The following is a 22007-nucleotide window of genomic DNA, read 5'->3' on the forward strand; positions in this document are numbered from 1 at the left end:
AATAGCAGATAAGACAATAAACAACTTGCTGAAATGCTGAAACTCCCTCTATTTGAGAGATTTCAAAACAAAAAACCTGGCTGAAATCGATTGGAACTGATAAGGCCAACGGGAGTCTGTGCAGAACAAGCTTACTGATGTCACAGCTTGAATTTCCACTGCATGTTTTATACTAATTTCCCCTGAATTTGCACATGGGACCCATAAAGAGGCATGAAGAGATAATCGTGCATGCCTGAGGACTTCCCAGACCTTCCCTTTTCTTCTACCAGTCATTTGCTAATTCCGGAATCCACTCCCTAAACCTTTTCTAATAAAAGTACTGCCTGAAAGTCAGCACAGGGAGACAGATTTGAGTTGGATTCCTGTGTCCTTGTTAGTAGACCTACAGTAAAACGGTTTTTTTTTTTTTTTTTCTCAAAAATCTTGTGTCATAGTATTGGCTTCCAGAACATTGGGCAGTGAGCCCCTTTTGCTTGGTAACACTGCCATGAGGAAACATAAACAGGTGAAGGAGGTAAGAGCGAATGCAGTGTGTATATGTGTTTTGTGTATGGTGGGGAGGTTGTTGCAAGTATAATTAGGGTGGCGCAGAAAAAGCGACTGAGCATTCTCAGACCTGTAAGTGGGGTGTAGATGTGGTAAGAGGCTTGGTGGGCAAGAGAAGCCCTTCAGTTGTGCTGAGGTGGACACAGAGTCCAGCAGATCTAGGAGCATGTAGGGGAGGCATGAAAACCCAAAGCTTTTCCTGTGATGCTTCCTGGGTACATAGCTTTTCCTTGTACCTGCCGCCATCTTAGGAAAGAGCAGCATTCTGGAGAGGGAGAATCTCCTTAAAAGACTGAGAAATTACCTGAAAGAGAATTTTAAGTTGGAAAATTTTATGATATCTCAAACTGGCTTTATTGAGTCTTTTCTGCCAATTTTAGGAACAAGAGCTGGAGGGGAAGGTATGATCAGTTGCAGAATCTAAAGAATATAGTTCTGCGTACCTGAAGCTATGTACCTTTGATAAGATTCTGTACCGTTTGTAACTTTTTGTGTAGGCAAGTCACGGAAACTTGTGAAGTTTTGGATCTCTACTTAGTAAGGACCACATTGAGTTGATTTGTGAGCCAGAGTGACTTCTTAACATACTGTAGTTTCCAATAAACTATTTGTAAAATTAATGGCCTCTGATGACCCCCATTACCATCTCCCTTCTTCCTGAAAGAAGGCATTTCATTGCTTTATGAAGCTGTACACAGAAGAGGAATTAAGTAACAATTCAGGCCAATGGCCTCTCCCAGGAATTAATGGTAGGGAGAGTTCATTAACCCCAGCTGGTTATAGCTTCTGCAGGAAATGCCCTGGACCAAGGTTATCGAAGCTGTTAATGGATTGGACAGAGACTTTAACTGGGATAAAAATAAAGCTCGATCTCCTTCCTGGGGAGCTTTTCTCCTTGAGGGGCTACCGAAGGTAAGCTGGTATGAGCGGCAGAACCCCAAGCTTGAGGCCTTGTGTGGGATGAGGACAACAGACTGCTATCATTGGGAATTGTTAAATCAAGGTAAAAACAGGGCCTTGGGGGCAAATTAAGGTGTTTGGTATAAGCCTTCCCACTATTCGGGAGATGGTTTGATTAACACCCCGGGCAGCTTTAGAGCGGCTGTTTTTGCCTTATTAACTTTTCGGTGCCATGCTTTGCCCCATTCTGTGGAGTTGCTGAGAGACCCCATGCCTATAAAAGCATTCAAAGATTTTATTTGTATAAGTATTATAATTTTCAGTATAAGCAAAATAAAAAAACTTATATTTTGACCCTTTATAAATCAGTATTCAAAATAAAAAATATAAGAAAAATAAGGACAAGAGGGAATAACTATCTCACTGGGATTAAAAGGCAATATTAAAAAATCTCCCATACGTATGACTGTACCCAGAACATTTTCTGACTCATTTTTCTGGAAGGCTGGAAAAGTGCAATAGGAAAAGGGAATTTTCTGGATTATAGCATGGAGACACTACTATGGAGCAGTTATTTATGTATGATTCATGTTAGTGACTGTTTTTTAATTTGTTTTCAATGAGGTCATTTCATCAGAGGTAACCAATGCTTGGTCACTGCTTTAATCATCCTTTGCTTTATTTTAAATTTGCTTCCTTAACTTTTATCTTTAAAATTTGCAATTAGTTAGTAATAATTAAATGGAGGATTCCTAAACAAGAATAACCAGAATAACTTACATGCAAAGTCTTATAAAAAATTTACACTGACTTCCAATGTAACTTTGTACTCTTTTCTCAAGTCTTCCAGCTCTGTGTTCTTTCTGCCATATATAGAAAACACAATCATTTTATTTTTTATTAGTCTTATTTGATAATTGTAGAGAATCTTCCTTACATTGAGACTTTGGGGCATCTTTTGTTCAACCAAAGTAATATTGTGCTGAGACAGTCATGCTATAAATGACATCATCAACTTAGCTTTAGCTACATACCTATCATTCTTTTGTTTAACAAATATTTTTATTGAGCATCTACTATGTACTGACCTAGATAATGGGATAAACCATGGATGACTACTCAGTTTCATAAGGGAGACAGACATGTACACAGTATGTCCCTACAATGTGATAAATGTCATACTGAAGAAAGGTAGAAGGTAGGTAGAAAGTGCTTTGGAATACAGAGAAGAAACATCTAGCTTTAAGTGATTTGGGGAAGCTTCCATGGGAAGGCAACTTTGGGTTAAGTTAATCCTAAAGGAAGGGAATAACTTTACCAGATAATGCAAAGGACACGGTAAGAGGAGGAAAACAACAGGTTCAAAGGCACAGTATGCTCAGTGTACAATAAAGAAGTCACTGTAGTTTCTGTCTAGAGCGGTGCATACCAATATGTGTTACGTGAACAACTAGTGGTGTAACATGACACAGAGATCAACTTTTTAATTTTAAAAAGTTAATTTCAAGAGTAATAATCAAATATTTAGTAAAATTGAAAGTAGCACATTAAAACTTGACTAAAAGACATTGCTTAGCATGAGGATAATTTTAAGTAAAACCATTACTTGGTTTGTAGAAAAATACTAAGTTGATAGCAATTCTGGGGGAACGTGAATGTAGCAAACACTGTGAAGGTGGTGTGTGAGTGGCTGAAGTCTGGGAAACAGCTCCAAGAGTGTATGTGTTATGGCATGGTGGGGAAGAAACAGCTATGTTGGCTGAGGAGCACCACGTGTGTGTGCTGCAGGCTTTAGGTTTCACCTTGAAAGCTCCTGAAGAGGCATTTGAGACTTCTAAGAAAAGAGTGGTAAAATCATTGTCTTTGAGAAAGATAACTCAGGGGCAGTGAAGGATGGATATAAGGAAGGAGTCCTCTCCTTATCCCCATGCTTGTCTATGCTATGCATTCAGATTAGATGTCTGAGGGGAGATGTATTACATTTATTTCCATTTATAATGGAGGCTCAAGTTTTTTTTCTTTCCTCCAACCAAAAAGAGTACATTTGGAAATTTATTTTTGTTTGTTATCTTTTCTTTTTTTTCCTTTGTTTTTAATTGACACATAATAATTCTATACATGTATGCAAGTTTTTGCCATGGATTTTTTCCTATTGAAAATAATATATTGGAAGTTTTCCCCCTTTATATTATTTATACTCTGGTTGGTTTTTAAAGGCAATACTGAGTGTTTTTCTACATGCACACAGTCTGTCAAACTGTCAGTGAGTTTTTACGTCTGACTCCCTGACTTTGACCTGATTATATAATCATTGGCTGAACAAGTGCTTGTCCATAGATTGTTTGGTTTCCCATTGTTCTTTAAATGTATTTATTTTTTCCACTGGGACTAATTCTTCCTCCAAATGGAAACTTGGAAATCCCATGACATTTTCTGGTTGCTTCCAGTCACAGAGCAATGTTCCAGTTCAATAATCAAGAAATCTGATATCATGTAGTAATCAAAACTCTGAACTTGGTATAGAGTTGAGTATTCAACCCTCTGGCAGCTGAGGTGTACTATAGGCAGAAAAGCTGTAACTGAGGAAGGGGGCTTTGTTTATTTATCTCTTTCCACATGGAGCACATCTGCTCTTCCCTCCCACCAAGCTGGCTATGATGATGAACATATACCTACTACACAGGAGAGGGAAGGGGACTTAAAGTTCTTACTTGCTCTTATAGATGTTTTGGAGATTGCCCAACCGATATCTTGGTGTAACTGGGATCTGTAGCCTTGACCTGGGCAGTAGCATGTCTAATCTAGCTCTTCACTTGCTTCTCTACTAACCGCAAGACTTTTGTCATTTTGTCAGCATCCCTTTGCTGGTCTCTTGCCCTTTTAGGTGACCATGATTGGCGACATAATTTTCAAGACCCAGTGCAAAATAAAATTGCAGGGCCCCTTGCTCAGAAATGATTAAGAATTTCAAGCTAGGGAAAACAGAACATTAAATTAAGCAGAGATTCCTTGTGAATGTAGGTCCCTGTGTAGCTGCACAAGTTCCGTGTCCATGAAGTTGGCCCTGCAGGTGGGTTTCATGAATAAGACCTTGACAGTCCTTTGCAGGAAAGGCACACTCACATATTCTTTGTCTCTGAACAGGCTCTGGAATGCAGACCAATTCCCAGTTTTTCACTCTGATGTCAAAGCTGTTAGCTAATCTGTATCAAGCCCTTGGACTTTTCAGAGGAGAGTCAGATAGCAGTACCCAGGGTTCACTGGGATTTAGAGGAAATATAGTAAGATGTCCTAGTGGGCTTTCTAAAACCTATTATCTTGTATTAGTTTTCTATGCCACTATGACAAATTACTACAAGTCTTGTGACTTAGCACAATGCAAATCTACTATTGTACAGTTTTGGAGGTCAGAAGTCTGAGATGGCTGTCACTGGGTGATATGATTAGGCTTTTTGGCCTCACCAGAATCTTATCTTGAATTGTAATCCCGATAATCCCCACGTGTCAAGGGAGAGAATGAATGGAGGTAATTGAATCATAGGGGCTATTTCCCCCATGCTGTTCTTGTGATAGCGAGGGAGTTCTCATGAGATCTGATGGTTTTACAAGGGGTTCTTCCCCCTTCACTCAGCACTTCTCCTTCCTGCCGCCTTGTGAAGAAGGTGCCTTGCTTCCCCTTTGCATTCTGCCATGATTGTAAGTTCCTGAAGCCTCCCCAGCCATGCTGGACTGTGAGCCAATTAAACCTCTATCCTTTATAAATTACCCAGTCTCAGGTGGTTTTTAATAGCAGTGTGAAAACAGACTAATACACTGGGGTAAAATCAAGGTGTTGGCAGAGCTGCGTTCCTTCTGGAGGCTCTAGGAAAGAATCTATTTTCTTGCCAGTTATAGCTTCTAAAGGCCACCTGCATTCCTAGTGTGTGGCCCTGTCATTCATCTTTGCAGCCAGGAGTATGGAATCTTCAGATCTCTCTGGGACTGTCTCAACTTTACATACATTGGCATATTGCTTCTCTCACTCTGACCCTCCTGCCTCCCTCTTATAAAAACCTTTATGATTATATCTGGTCCATCTGGATAATCTAGTACAATCTCTGCCTTTAAAGATGCTTAATCACATCTGCAGAGACTCTTTTTACCATGCAAGGTATATTTATAGGCTGTGAAGATTAGGATGTAAACATGTTTAGAAGCTCTTTACTTAGCCTACCTCACTTACCTTGCATAGGGAGAGCAGGTCTCCCATCCTTCCTTTTGGTCCTCTTGTCTCTCTAGGTTTGCAGGGGTAGCCCTTGCACCTTTCCCTTTGGGGCTATAGAGTCACAGCACAGCCCTCTGAAGAGATTGCTCTTCTAATCTTGGCTCAACTTTGTTTATTACATTTTTTAAAAAATATTTTTGATTGATAAATCATAATTATATACATTTATGAGGTACAATGTGATGTTTTGATGTATTTATATAATGTGATGTGATTAAGTCAAACTGATTAGCTTATCCATCACCTCACTTACCTGTCATTTTTTATAGTGACACATCTAAAATGGAGTCTCTTAGTTATTTTGAAATATATATTACTATTGACTATAGTCACCCTACTGTGCAATAAATCTCAAAATATATTTCTCCTGTCTATCTGAAACTTTGTACCCTTTAATCAACAACTTCCTATTCCCTCTTTTCCCACCCCCAGCCTCTGGTAACCATCATTCTACTCTCCAATTCTGTGAGTTCAACTTTATTAAATTTCACATGTAAGGGAGATCATGTGGTATTAGTCTTTCTGTCCTGACTTGTTTCACTCAGCAAAGTGTCCTACGGATTCATCTATGTTGTTGAAAATGACAAGGTTTCCTTCTTTTTTAAGGCTGAATAATGTCTCATTTTGTGTGTGTGTGTGTGTGTGTGTGTATAACATTTTCTTTATCCAGTCATCTGTTGATAGACACTTAGGTTGTTTCCATAATTTGGCTTTTCTGAATAGTGCTGCGATGAACATGGAGTAGTACAAATATCCCTTTAATATATTGATTTCAGTCCCTTCGGCTATATACCCACACATGGGGTTATGGATAATATAGTAGTTCTATTTTTAGTTTTTTGAGAAACTTTGATACTGTTTTCCACAATAACTGTACTAATTTACATTTCTCGCCAATAATGTTTAAAAGTTTCTGTTTCTCTGCACCCTCTTCAGTGGGTATCTCTTATGTTTTTGATAAAAGCCATTCTAACAGGTGTAGGGTGATTCTTATTTGCATTTCCCTAATGAGGAGTAATGCTGAGCATTTTCTCATGCACTTATTGACCATTTTTAAGTCTTCTTTTGAGAAATGCATGTTCACATCTTCTGCGCATTTTTTATTGTCTTTCTTTGTGTGTGTGTGCTGGTCTGTTCAGATCTTCTATTTTCTCATGACTCAGTTGTGGTAGCTTGTATGTGACTAAGAATTTATCTGTTTCTTCTAGGTTATAATATTTGTTAGTATAAAATTATTCATGGTAGTTTCTTATGATCATTTATATTTTGGTGGTATCAGTTGTAATGTCTCCTCTTTCATTTCTAATTTCTATCTTAACTTCCTAGTTGGTATAGCTAAAGGTTTGTCAATTGTGTTTATCTTTTCCAAAAAAAAAAAATCCTAACTCTTAGCTTCATTAATTTTTTTTTCTATTGTTTTCCTGATCTCTATTTTATTTATTTCTTCTCTGATCTTGGTTATTTCCTTCCTTATGCTAATTTTGGGCTTAGTTCGTTCTTCCTTTTGCTAGTTCCTTGAAGTGTAATGTTAAATCTAAGATTGTTTATTTGTGATCTTTCTTTTTTTTTTTTCCTGAGACACCTCACTCTGTTGCCCAGGCTGGAGTGCAGCGGCACAATTTTGACTCATTGCAACCTCAAGCTCCCAGGTTCAAGTGATCCTTTCACCTCAGCCTCCCAAGTAGCTGGGACTACAGGGCACACACCACCATGTCCAGGTAATTTTTGTATTTTTGATAGAGGTGGGGTTTTGCCATGTTGCCCAGACTAGTCTCAAACTCCTGGGCTCAAGCAATCCACCAGCCTTGGCCTCTCCAAGTGCTGGGATTATAGGTGTGAGCCACTGCACCTGGCCCCTTCTTTTTTTGATATAGATGTTTATCACCATAAATTTCTTTCTTAGAAATGCTTTTGCTCCATCTCAAATGTTTTGGTATGTTGTGTTTCCGGTTTAGTTTGTCTCATGGTAATACTGATTTCATTTTTTATTTGTTCTGTGACCTATTGTTTGTTTAGGAGCATGTTGTTTAAGTTCCACATATTTGTGTATCTTCCAAGATTTCTCCTGTTACTGATTTCTAGTTTTATGCCATTGTGATCTAAAAAGATATTTAGTATGATTTAAATCATCTTATATTTGTTCAGATTTGTTTTGTGGACTAGCATATGACCTATCCTGGAGAATGTTCCATGCGCACTTGAGAAAAATGTATGTTTTGCTGCTGTTGGATGGAATGTTCTGTGTATGTCTATTAGGTCTGTTTGATCTAACGTGCAATTCAAGTCCAATCTTCTTTCCTGATTTTCTGTCAAGATGATCTCTCTATTTTTGAAACTAGGATATTGAGGCCCCCTACTATGACAGTATTGAAATCTATCTTTCCCTTCAGATCATTCAATAATTGCTTTATATATTTAGGTGCTATGATGTTGGGTGCCTATATATTTACAATTGTTATGTGTTCATTACACACAATGAAGGTGAACTAACACCTTCATTGTGTGTAATAACCTTTTTTGCCTCTTTTTATGGTTTCTTACTTAAACTCTACTTTGATATAAGTATAGCTCCCCCTACTCTCTTTTGGTTTCTATTTGTGTGGAATATCATTTTCCATCTCTTTACTTTCAGTCTGTGTTCTTACTAGTAAAGTAGGTCTTTTGTAGACAGCATATGGTTGGAATTTTCAAAAAATCTATTTAGCCATTTGGTCTTTTTATTAGAGAATTTAATCTAATTTCATTCAAGGTAATTACTGATAAGTAAGAACATAGTACTGCCATTTTGTAATTTGTTTTCTGATTCTGTTGTAGATCGTTTTTTCTCTTCCTCTCTTGCTGTCTTCCTGTGTGGTGTGATAATTTTCCATGTCGATGTGCTTTCAATCCTTTCCTTTTCTATTTTGTGTAACTACTATAGGTTTTGCTTTGTGGTTACTGTGAAGCTTACCTAAAATATCCTTAAAGCAAGCTAGTTTAAGATGACAACTACTTGTCTTTAATCACAATAAAAACTCTAACACTTTCACCGTTCCCTACCTTTTATGATTTTGATGTCAAAATATACATTTGTTTTTGTAATTTGCACTCCTTTACAACTTGTGGTAGCTACAGCTGTTATTAATACTTCTGTCTTTTAAACCTTCTAGTAGGGATAAAATTGTTTACACACATTCTTACGGAATAAGAGAATTCTGAGTATGGCTATGTATTACTTATACCATAGAGGTTTTCTTTTACTTTATATGGTTTTTGTCATTAATTAGCAGATTTTCATTTCAGCTTAAAGAACCAAAGAACTCCCTTTAGTAATTCTTGTAAAACAGGCCTAATTGTGATGAACTCTCTTAATTTTGTTGTTGTTGTTGTTTTCTGGGAAATTTTAATTTCCCTCTCATTTCTGAAGGCCAGCTTTTCTGAGTAAAAAAAATCTTGTTGGCATGTTATTTTCCTTCAACACTTTTTTTTTTTTTATACTTTAAGTTCTGGGATACATGTATCAGAACGTGCAGGTTTGTTACATAGGTATACACGTGCCATGATGGTTTGCTGCACCTATCAACCTGTCATCTACATTAGGTATTTCTCCTAATCTTATCCCTCCCTTAGCCACCAACCCCCTCACAGGCCCTGGTGTGTGATGTTCCCCTCCCTGTGTCCATGTGTTCTCATTATTCAGCTCCCACTTATGAGTGAGAACATGTGGTGTTTGGTTTTCTGTTCCTGTGTTAGTTTACTGAGAATAATGGTTCCCAGCTTCATCCATGTCCCTGCAAAGGACATGAACTCATCCTTTTTTATGGCAGCATCATATTCCATGATGTATATGTGCCACATTTTCTTAATCCAGTCTATCATTGATGGGCATTTGGGTTGGTTCCAAGTCTTTGCTATTGTGAAGAGTGCTGCAATAAACAAATGTGTGCATGTGTCTTTACAGTAGAATGATTTGTAATCCTCTGGGAATATACCCAGTAATGGGATTGCTGGGTCAAATGATATTTCTGGTTCTAGATCCTTGAGGAATCACCACATTGTCTTCCACAATGGTGGAACTAATTTACACTCCCACCAACAGTGTAAAAGTGCTCATATTTCTTCACATTCTCTCCAGCATCTGTTGTTTCCTAACTTTTTAATGATCACCATTCTAACTGGTGTGAGATGGTATCTCATTGTGGTTTTGATTTGCATTTCTCTAATAACCAGTGATGCTGAGCTTTTTTTCATGTTTGTTGGCTGCAGAAATGTCTTCTTTTGAGAAGTGTCTGTTCAAATCCTTTGCCCAATTTTTGATGCAGTTGTTTGTTTTTTTCTTGTAAATTTGTTTATGTTCTTTGTATATTCTGCATGTTAGTCCTTTGTCAGATGGATAGATTGCAAAATTTTCTCCTTTCTGTAGGTTGCCTGCTTACTCTGATGATAGTTTCATTTGCAGTGCAGATGCTCTTCAGTTTAATTAGATCCCATTTGTCAATTATCTCCTTCAGCACTTTTAATATATCATACTCCTACTCTCTCCTGGCCCGTAGGGTGTCTGCTGAAAAATCTGCTGAAAGTCATATTAAGGTTCCCTTGAATGTGGCATTTCTTATCTCTTGCTACTTTTGGTAATTTTCTTTGTATTTGATTTTTGATAATTTGGTTATGATGGTTATGAGGTGTCTTGGCTAACTCTTTTTTGGCCTTAATTTGATTGATGACCTCTGAGCTTTCTGTACCTGAATGTTGTCTTTCACCAGATTTGGGAAATTGTCACCCATTACTTCCTTAAATATCATTATCAGGCCTCTTCTCTCTCTTCTCCTCTAGTAACTCCTATTATGTAAAGGTTAGTTTGCTTGATGGTGTCCCATAATTCCTGAGTTCATCATTCTTTTCCCTTGTTTTTCTTATTACTCCTCTAACTGGAGAACTTTAAATGTCCTGTCTTCAAGCTCACTGAGCCTTCTGCTTGATGAAGTCTGCTATTGAAGTTTTTAATTGTATTTTTCAGTTCAGTTATCATGTTCTTTATCTTCAGAATTAATGTTTTTTATTGTTTCTATTTCTTTGTCAAACCTTTAATTTTTTTCATAAATTATTACCTAAATTTTATTTAATTTTCTATTAGTATTTTCTGGTAGTTCCCTGAACTTCTTTAAAATGATTATTCTGAATTCTAAACAGTTTTCCAAATAAACTTATTTACACTCAAGTCCTTGTCTCAGTGTTTTTCACATTCATCTTTTGTTTTACGCTTTTCTAATTTCATAGTTAAAATATTCCAATAGCAATTAGTATGTCAACTTTAGTGCTTACAGAAAGTGTTATAATAGCAGTCATGTAGAAAAACAATAATACATCATTTCATATTCTATAAGTTAAAAGATTCATTTCCCTCTGATTAGGAGTTTATTTTGAAAATTCTGGGAAGTCGCTGTTGACTTCTACTCCCTGCTTTGCATCCTGATACCTTGCAGTTTTAACATTTATATGACCTAGTTTAAAATATTCAGTGGCATATCATGTAAGTTTTTTCCCCCTTTGGAAATAGAATATTGGAGTAGATAACTCTGTGTGACCTGTTTGATTTTCTGCCCCACATTCATACAGCTGCAAATTCAGCTCTGTGCCAAGCTCTATCATTCATCATGGGGAGTCTAATTAAGGTAGAATCCAGTCAGCTTGTGCTAGGGACTGAATGTTTGTGCCCCCTAAAATTCATATGTTGAATCTCTAAGCCCCAGTGTGATGGTATTTGGAGGTGAGACCTTTGGGAGCTGATTAGGTTTAGACAAGTTCCTGCAGGTGAAGTGCCCATGCAGGAATTAATACTCTTACAAGAAGAGATAGGCATAGCTTTCCATCATGCTGGACAAGAGGCAGGACTAGATTGCAGCTCTGACTCGGATGGACAGAGCAGCATGTGGAGGACCGCATCATGAATTTTAGCTCCAGCACAACTGCAGGAATAAATCAGGAAACCTGAGAGGACCCACAGACCCTCTGAAGGAAGTGGATTGCTCCTGCAGGACCCGGGAGACACCCCAAATACTGTGAGTGCACAAACTGGGGAAGTTGAAAATGGAGATCCTCCACCCCCGAATACACACCCCCACTGGGAAAACTGGAGGTCTAGTTTACAGGAGAAGATTCTGACCTTACCTGGAGCTGAGCCAATGTAGAGAACTGGGCACAATACAGGGATAGAGTAAGCAATGGGAAAGGCCCTGTGAGCTTGCTGGGTCCCCAAGTGGGTCATTCCTGCTTGGCACTACAGGGATCCTTCCAGAGGGTGGCCAGAGGTACAGGGAAAATGCCACAGGGAGAACAAAACCTCCAGCTGAATTTTGTAACAGTTTGAACTGGTCAAGAAACCTGGCCAGAACTCAAGGGAAGGCATGAATCTGGCATGCAGACTCCAGAGGATGGGGAAGAACTAAAGCCCTACTTTCTTTTGTAGTTGGGAGGCAGGTAGCTTGCAGCAAATTCTCAGCCCCGCTTGCCCACTGCCTGGAAATAGACTTAGTGCTGTTGGGGGTGGGGAGCGGGGAGGGGGCAGGCATGGTGGGAGTGAGACCAGCCCTTTGGATTGTGTGGGAAGTGGGTGAGGCCTGTGGCTGCTGGCTTTCCCCCACTTCCCTGACAACCTGCATGACTCAGCAGAGGCAGCCATAATCTTCCTAGGTACATAACTCCATTGACCTGGGAACCTCGCCCGCATCCCTCACAGCAGCCGCAGCAAGACCTGCCCAAGGAGAGTCTGAGCTCAGACATGCCTAGTCCTGCCTCCCACCTGATGGTCCTTTTCTACCCACCCTGGAACTGAACACAAAGGGCATATACTCAGGAGTTCTAGGGCCCTGCCCACCACTAGTTCCTCTCCATACTACTACAGCTGATGCTCTCTGGAAAGCAACACCTCCTGGCAGGAGGCCAGCCAGCACAAAAATACACATAGAGCATTAAACCACCAAAGCTAAGAACTCTCAGAGTCCATTTTACCTCCCTGCCATTTTCACCTAAACAGGTGCTGGTATCCACGGCTGAGAGATTCGTAGATGGTTCACATCACAGGACTCTGTGCAGACAATCCCCAGTACCAGCCTGGAGCCTGGTAGATTTGCTGGGTGGCTAGACCCAGAAGAGAGATAACAATAGCTACAGCTTGGCACTCAGGAAGCCACATCCATAGGAAAAGGTGGAGAGTACTAATCAAAGGAACACCCCTTGAGACAAAAGAATTTGAACAACAGCCTTCAGCCCTAGACCGTCCCTCTGACAGAGCCTACCCAAATGAGAAGGAACCAGAAAACCAACTCTAATAATACGACAAAATGAGGCTCTTTAATACTCCACAAAAATCACACTAGCTCAATAGCAATGGATCCCAACCAAGAAGAAATCCTTGATTTACCTGAAAAATAATTCAGGAGGTTAAGTATTAAGCTAATCATGGAGGCACCAGAGAAAGGTGAAGCCAAATGCAAGGAAATAAAAAAATGATACAAGAGATGAAGGGTGAAAAATATTCAATGAAATATATAACATAAATAAAAACATTAAAAACTTCAGGAAACATTGGACACATGTATAGCAATGCAAAATGCTCTGGAAAGTCTTAGCAATAGAATTGAACAGGTAGAAGAAAGAAATTAAGACTTCAAAGACAAGGTATTTGAATTAACACAATCCAACAAAGGTGAAGAAAAAAGAATAAGAAAATATAAACAAAGCCTCCAAGAAGTCTGGGATTATGTTAAATGACTAAACCTAAGAATAATCCATGTTCCTGAGGAAAAAGAGAAATCTAAAAGTTTGGAAAACATATTTGGGGGAATAATTGAGGAAAGCTTCCCTGGCCTTGCTAGAGACCTAGACATCCAAATACAAGAAGCACAAAGAAGACCTGTGAAATTAATCACAAAAAAGGTCATCGCCTAGGCACACAGTCATCAGGTTATCTAAATTTAAGATGAAGAAAAGAATCATAAGAGCTGTGAGACAGAAGCACCAGGTAACCTGTAAGGAAAAACCTATCAGATTAACCACAGATTTATCAGCAGAAACCCTACAAGCTAGAAGTGACTGGGGCCCAATCTTCAGCCTCCTCAAACAAAACAATTATCAGCTGAGAATTTTGTATCCAGAGAAACTAAGCATCATATACAAAGGAAAGATACAATCTTTTTCTGAAAAACAAATGCTGAAAGAATTTGCCACTACCAAGCCACCACTACCAGACCTGTAAAAGGAGCTCTAAATCTTGAAACGAATCCTGGAAACACATCAAAACAGAACCTCTTTAAAGCATAAATCACACAGGACCTATAAAATAAAAATATGCATTTAAAAAACAAAACAAAAACAAAAAACCAAGGTACACAGGCAACAAATAGCATGATAAATGGAATGCTACCCCACATCTCAATACTAACATCAAATGTAAATGGCCTAAATGTGCCACTTAAAAAATACAGAACTGTGGAGTTGATAAGAATTCACCAACCAACTATCTGCTGCCGTCAAGGGACTCATCTAACTCATAAGGACTCATATAAACTGAAACTAAAGGGGGAAAAAAGCATTTCATGCAAATGGACACCAAAAGTGAGCCAGAGTAGCTATTCTTATATCAGACAAAACAAACTTTAAAGAAACAACAGTTAAAAAAGACAAAGAGGGACATTATATAATGGTAAAAGGCCTTGTCCAACAGGAAAATATCACAATCCTAAACATATATGCATCTAACACTGAAGCTCCTAAATTTAGAAAACAATTACTTATAGACCTAAGAAATGAGATAGACAGCAACACAATAATAGTGGGGGACTTCAGTATTCCACTGACAGCACTAGACAGGTTAATCAAGACAGAAAGTCAACAGAGAAACAATGGATTTAAACTATACCTTGAAACAAACGGACTTAACAGATGTATACAGAACATTCCATGCAACAACCACAGAATACACGTTCTATTCAACAGTGCATGGAACTTTCTCCAAGATAGACCATATGATAGGCCACAAAATGAGTCTCAATAAATTTAAGAAAACTGAAATTATGGCTGGGCACAGTTGCTCATGCCTGAAATCCTAACAGTTTGGGAGGCCGAGGCAGGTGGATCACCTGAGGTCAGGAGTTTGAGACCAGCCTGGCCAACATGGTGAAACCCTGTCTCAACTAAAAATACCAAAAATTAGCTGGGCATAGTTGTGGGCACCTGTAATCCAAGCTACTCAGGAGGCTGAGACAGGAGAATCACTTGAACCTGGGAGGCAGAGGTTGCAGTGAACCAAGATCGTTCCATTGCACTCCAGCCCGGGCAAGAAGAGCAAAACTGTCTCCAAAAAAAAAAAAAAAAAACTGAAATTATATCAAGCACTGTCTACTGTCTCAGCCCACAGTGGAATAAAACTGCAAATAAACTCCAAAATGAACCTTCAAAACCATGCAAGTACATGGAAATTAAATAACCTGCCCCTTAATGAGCATTGGATCAAAAATGAAATCAAGATTGGATCAAAAATGAAATTTAAAAAATTCTTCAAACTGAACAACAATAGTAACACAATCTATCAAAACCTCTGCAATACAGCAAAGGCAGTCCTAAGAGGAAAGTCCACAGCCCTAAACACCTACATGAAAAGACTGAAAGCACAAACTGACAATCTAAGGCCATACCTCAAGGAACTAGAGAAACAAGAACAAATCAAACTCAAACTCAGCAGAAGAAAGGAAATAACGAAGATCAGAGCAGAACTAAATGAAATGGAAACAACAACAAAAAACAATACAAAAGATAAATGAAACAGAAAGCTGGTTGTTTGAAAAGGTAAACTGATAGATCATTAGTAAGATTAACCACGAAAAGGAGAGAGAAAATCAAAATAACCTCAATAAGAAACGAGATGGGAGATATAACAACTGACATCACAGAAATACAAAAGATCATTCAAGGCTACTATGAACACCTTTACGCACATAAACTAGAAAACCTAGAAGAGATGGAAAATTCCTGGAAAGATACAACCCTCCTAGCTTAAATCAGGAAGAATTAGATACCCTGAACAGACCAATAACAAGCAGTGAGATTAAAATGGCAATTAAACCAACAAAAAAAGTCTAGGACCAGGTGGATTCACAGCAGAATTCTAACAGATATTCAAATAGGAATTGGTAGCAATCCTTTTGATGCTGTTCCACAAGATAGACAAAGAGGGAACCCTCCCTAGTTTATTCTATGATGCCAGCATCACCCTAATACCAAAACCAGGAAAGGACATAACCAAAGAAGAAAACTACAGATGGATATCCTTGATGAACATAGATGCTAAAACCCTTAACAAAATACTAGCTAACTGAATCCAACAACATATAAAAAAGATAATCCACCATGATCAAGTGAGTTTCATACCAGGGATGCAGGGATGGTTTAATATACACAAGTCAATAAATATGAGACACCACATAAACAGAATTAAAAATAAAGATCACATGATCATCTCAATAGCTGCAGAAACAGCATTTGACAAAATCCAGGATCTCTATATGATTAAAACTCTCAGCAAAATCAGCATACAAGGGACATACCTCAATGTAATAAAAGCCATCTATGACAAACCCTCAGCTAACTTAATACTGAATGGGGAAAAGTTGAAAGCATTCCCCCTGAGAACTGGAACAAGACAAGTATGCCCACTCTCACCATTCCTCTTCAACATAGTACTGGAAGACCTAGCCAGAGCAAGTAGACAAGAGAAAAAAATAAAGGGCATCCAAATTGGCAAAGAGGAAGTCAAACTGTCACTGTTTGCTGATGATATGACTATTTGCCTTGAAAACCCTAAAGACTTCTCCAGAAAGCTCCTAGAACTGATAAAAAAATTCAGCAAAGTTTCAGGATATAAAATTAATGTACACAAATCAGTAGCTCTTCTATACACCAACAGTGATCAAGCAGAGAATAAAATCAAGAACTCAACACCCTTTACAATAGCTGCAAAAAAAAAAATACTTAGGAATATAGCTAACCAAGGAGGTGAAAGACTTCTACAAGTAAAACTACAAAACACTGCTGAAAGAAATCATAGATGACACAAACAAATGAAAACACATCCCATGCTCATGGATGGGTAGAATCAGTATTGTAAATGACCATACTGTCAAAAGCAATCACAATTTTCAATGCAATTCTCATCAAAATACTCCCATCATTCTTCACAGATTTAGAAAAAAACAGTTCTAAAATTCATATGGAACCATAAAAGATCCTGCATAGCCAAAGCAAGACTAAGGAGAAGGAACAAATCTGGAGGCATCACACTACCTGATTTCAAACTATACTGTAAGGCCATAGTCACCAAACGGCATGGTACTGGTATAAAAATAGGCACATAGACCAATGGAATGGAATAGAGAATGCAGAAATAAACTCAAATATTTACAGCTAACTGATCTTCAACAAAGCAAACAAAAATGTAATGTGGGGAAAGGACACCCTTTTCAACAAATGGTGCTGGGATAATTGACTAGCCACATGTAGGAGAGTGAAACTGGATCCTCATCTCTCGCCTTATACAAAAATCAACTCAAGGTGGATTAAGGACTTAAATCTAAGACCTGAAACTATAAAAATTCTAGAAGATAACATTGGAAAAACCCTTCTAGAGATTGGGTTAGGCAAGGATTTCATGACCAAGAACTCAAAAGCAAATGCAATAAAAACAAAGGTAAATAGTTGGGACTTAATTAAACTAAAGAGCTTTTTGCATGGCAAAAGGAACAGTCAGCAGAGTAAACAGACAACCCACAGAGTGGGAGAAAATCTTCGCAATCTATACACCTGACAAAGGACTAATATTCAGAATCTACAACAAACTTAAACAAATCAGCAAGAAAATAACAAACAATCCCATGAAAAATCGGCTAAAAACATGGATAATTCTCAAAAGAAGATATACAAATGGCCAACAAACATATGAAAAAATGATCAAGATCACTAATAATCAGGGAAATGCAAATCAAAACCACAATGTGATACCACCTTACTCCTGCAAGAATGGCCATAATCAAAAAATTAAAAAAACAGGAGATGTTGGCATGGATGTCGTGATCAGGGAACACTTCTACACTGCTGGTGGGAATGTAGACTAGTACAGCCACCTTGAAAACAGTAGAGATTCCTTGAAGAACTAAAAGTAGAACTACCATTTGATCCAGCAATCCCACTACCGGGTATCTACCCAGAGGAAAAGAAGTCATTATACGAAAAAGATACTGGCACATGCATGTTCATAGCAGCTCAATTTGCAATTGCAAAATCGTGGAACCAACCCAAATGCCCATCAATCAACAAGTGGATAAAGAAACCGGTGTATGTATACAATGGAATACTACTCAGCCATAAAAAGGAATGAATTAATGGCATTTACAGTGACCTGGATGAGATTGAAGACTATTATTTTAAGTGAAGTAACTCAGGAATGGAAAACCAAACAGTGTATGTTCTCACTGATATGTGGGAGTCAAGCTATGAGGACATAAATGCATAAGAATGATACAATGGACTTTGGGGACTTGGGGGCAAGGTTGGGATGGGGGTGAGGGACAAAAGACTACAAATATGCTGCAGTGTATACTGCTCGGGTGATGGACTCACCAAAATCTCACAAATCACCACTAAAGAACTTACCCAGTCAACCAAACATCACCTGTACCCCAATAACCTATGGAAAAAAAAGAGATACAGGAGATATCTCTCTCTCTCTCTCCCTCCCTCTCCCTCCTTTTCCCTCCCTCCCCCTCTCCCTCTCCCTCTCTTTTTCTCTCTCTTCCTTCCCCTCTCCCTCCCATGGGAGAAGAGGGTGGTTGTCTGCCTGCAAACCAGAAAGAGAGCCCTCACCAGAAACTGAATTGGCTGGTATCTTGACCTTGGACTTCCAGCCCCCAGAACTGTGAGGAACATATTCTTTTGTTCAGATCACCTAGTCTATGGTATGTTGTTAAAGCAGCTTGAGCAGACGAAAATAGCCTGCCTTCCTGTTTTCACTGACTCTGTGCTCTTGGTCTGGTACCTGAGCTTGTGCTTCATTCCTGTGACCAATGTCCTACCTTAATTTTCAGTTTCAGGGCCTGAAACCCTGACCTGCAAATGTAGTCCTGGCCAATCTGCATTGAGACACTGTTCTTGTCAAAACCTCCATGCCTGAATCTTTCACTCTAAATTCTTCCCCAAAGCTGGGGCCCATCCAGGGCTTCCACATCTCTTTAAGGCCCTGCGTGCACAAGTCACCCTGTTTCTCTGATCTTCCTGTTTACCTGGGAATGCCACTATTACCATTTGTTGGATTTCTTTGGTTCCAAACACGATTTTGCTCTGTCCTCCTCTTTTGCCTATACTAGATCTCTACATTGCAATGTTTTCCTGGACAACCATCATCCCCTTTGCTGCTGAATCAGAATCTTAATAGCATCCCTGTCCAGAAGTTATATTTCACTCTTGTCTCAGCCTCTCCTCCTATGGGATATTCTGTAGTGGGTGAAATGCTTGTTTTAATAATATTAATGTATAGATTTCATAAAAGTGAAAAAAGAGACTTTAGAATTAGATACATTTTGAAAATTCTATGCGTGTAATAAAATCTGATGACATTTAAGCACATACATCATTGTAGAGAGCTCTTTTCACAAATAACATATGTTTTCAAAGGCTGAGTTATGCTATTGTTCAGGATAGAAGGTGCTTCCCTTTAAAGTAGACCTTCCCCCCACCAATTGTCATGAATTTTGCTTGAGTTTTTTGTAATATCTAGCAGATCTCTTTCCTTAGAAAATGTAAGTAGATAAACAAAAACAAAGTTGAGTGCTTTCTTGGGCCAATTTTAGTTTTGAAGAAAATGTGTCTGAGAGGTCAAACTCAAGATAATTTCAGAATTCTCAACAGGTTCTATAACCTCTATTGGTGAGAGATCTGTATTTGCAGAATCCATAAAGCTTTTAAGGTATAGTTGATATTGAAACAATAATGACCCTGGAACAGGATATTTCCTGGAGATTAATGACCAGCTGGGAGGGGTTGATGGCCTGAGGTGTAGTTGAGGGCCATTAACCTCAGACAGTCATTAAAGCCCAGGAAATGTCCTATGCCTAGGTCGTTATTGTTATTATAAATTGAAAATGGAAAAAAGAAACAGGCATACAGATTATCTGAAGGGCGACTCCATTTCCAGTGGTTGGAATGGGGAATGTTCTGGGGAGAATTTATTCCCCTGTCCATTAGCCAGTGAATCTCCCTGAATCCGCTGTCACTTCGCCCTTCAACTGATGCGTCTTTGTGCTGAAAATCCCAGAATCCCCCAGATGCTGGAGTAAAGAGGACCATTCCCTCATTGCAGCTGCCTTTGCTCAGCATGACTGGATGAGACAAACAGTAGTGGTGAATTACTTTGCCACTGCTTTCTATTGCATCCTACATTACCATGTACTTGCTTCCCCTGAGATCAACTGTTTTTTTCTCTATTTAGCTGCAGTAAACTTCCCACAGCTATATTTTAAGCCCTTGACTATTTTGTTTGTGCTTATTTCCCAGATCCTTGTGGGTGAAATCACAGACTATTCACTTAGCAGTTGTGCTGCCTCTAGTCTATAAAATAATAAAATGTTGGAAGATTGCAGAAGGTTCCAGTCACTTTCAGATATTAGAATACTCTAGTGTTGTCATTTCAAAATTTTTAAATTAAATTCAACGTTCTTTTTTCCCTTTTATTATGTAAATAATTGACTTCTCTTTCCTCCATCTTATGGCCAGGAGGTTTGTTTTTTGTTTTTAATTCTCAAAATCATGTTCAGGCAATGTAGAAGAGGGACAATGGCAAATGCCTCCCTACTTAACTGCTTGTAATGAGGTTGAGTTCTCTACTTGGTTAGTTGTCCTTGCTTGTTTGGCTCAAGGTCATCGTGAGTTCCCTCTGTGTGGCAGGCATGCAGTTGCTGGTCCTTGCATAAATGGGTTCTTCTGAGGGTCTTCAAAATTCCTCCTTTCCTAGTACATATTTCCCAATATGAGAAATTTGCTATATCTTTGCCACTCCCTTAATCCCTCCAGAAGTTGCACACCACAACACCAAGACCCTTTTTCTGATGGTCAGTTCCCTTGGTAAAGTCTGAGAAGACAGTCAGAATTCAACAACATTTATTAGTGTCTACTGACTCTCAGGAAAGTCATCTATTCAGGCAGTGTTAAATGATGGGGCCAGAGAGCTTCATTGCTGCCTCTTCTCTCAACCTCACCATGCTCTCTAATCCTCTTTCCTTTGGCTCAGGTAGCCCAGGTATGCTGGCCAAACAGATTGCCAACTGAAAAATGAATTGCCCATCTTGCCTTTATGTAGTCACCTCTTATTATTAAAATGAATTCTCTTGAAGCTTTCTTCCTTTGATTTTAGGTAGCATGATCACCTACTATCCTTTTCCCTCATGAAATAGTTTCTCTTTATAAAGATGATCCTCCTTACTACTCTCTAAGTTCTCTTCTTATATTGTCCATGGAGAGATGGCAGTGGTTGGTAGTAAGGCTTTTTTTTAAAAGCCAAACTTCTTAGTAAACTCTTTAGGGATGTTTGATATATTAGAATATGGAGGGGGTTCTTAGCATATTTTAGTCTTCAACTTTGATCTTAAATGCAGCTCTGGGAAAACAGGAAAATTCCCACTTTATATCTAGCTTGAATCCAGAGGAAAAACAAAGGGAGGAGAAGATTAAATGAAATCACTGTAGCTGTTCCTATCCTAAAAGAATGAAATCAGAGTCAGATAAGCAAAGATAAATGGGCAGAAACCAATATAAACCATTTGGGAAAAATTCCTGGCCCAGAGGAGAGATGGCTTACCAGAAATCCTAAAAGGAGTGGAGGTGAGAGCCACTGTCCATGTGTGGCAGATGCAGTATCAACAGTTAACACAAAACAAAAGTCACAGTTTGCTCCTATTGGCTCTGAGTGCCTTATCTCTCTCCTGCAAAGAGTAGAACTGAAAACCTAAAGATGGACTCAAATCACAAGTACTAGGGCCAAGCAGAGAGCACCAATGTGTTTTAAGCAAGTTCATATCTTCAGGCCCTAATATATTATATCCCGAGTGTGAAGAAATCCACAAAAATTTGATTACCTTTTGCTTATCATGAAGAGCTTATTTTTTAGTTGCATCCCTTTTTTTTCTTGAAAGTTTATTGAAATTCACACAGAACCTGCCAAAATATCAAATTAAGAAAAATAAAAGGAAAGGAAAAGGATTTTGAAAACTCTACC

The sequence above is a fragment of the Hylobates moloch genome, unplaced genomic scaffold (assembly GCF_009828535.3).
Source record: "Hylobates moloch isolate HMO894 unplaced genomic scaffold, HMol_V3 SCAFFOLD_14, whole genome shotgun sequence".
NCBI lineage: Eukaryota > Metazoa > Chordata > Mammalia > Primates > Hylobatidae > Hylobates > Hylobates moloch.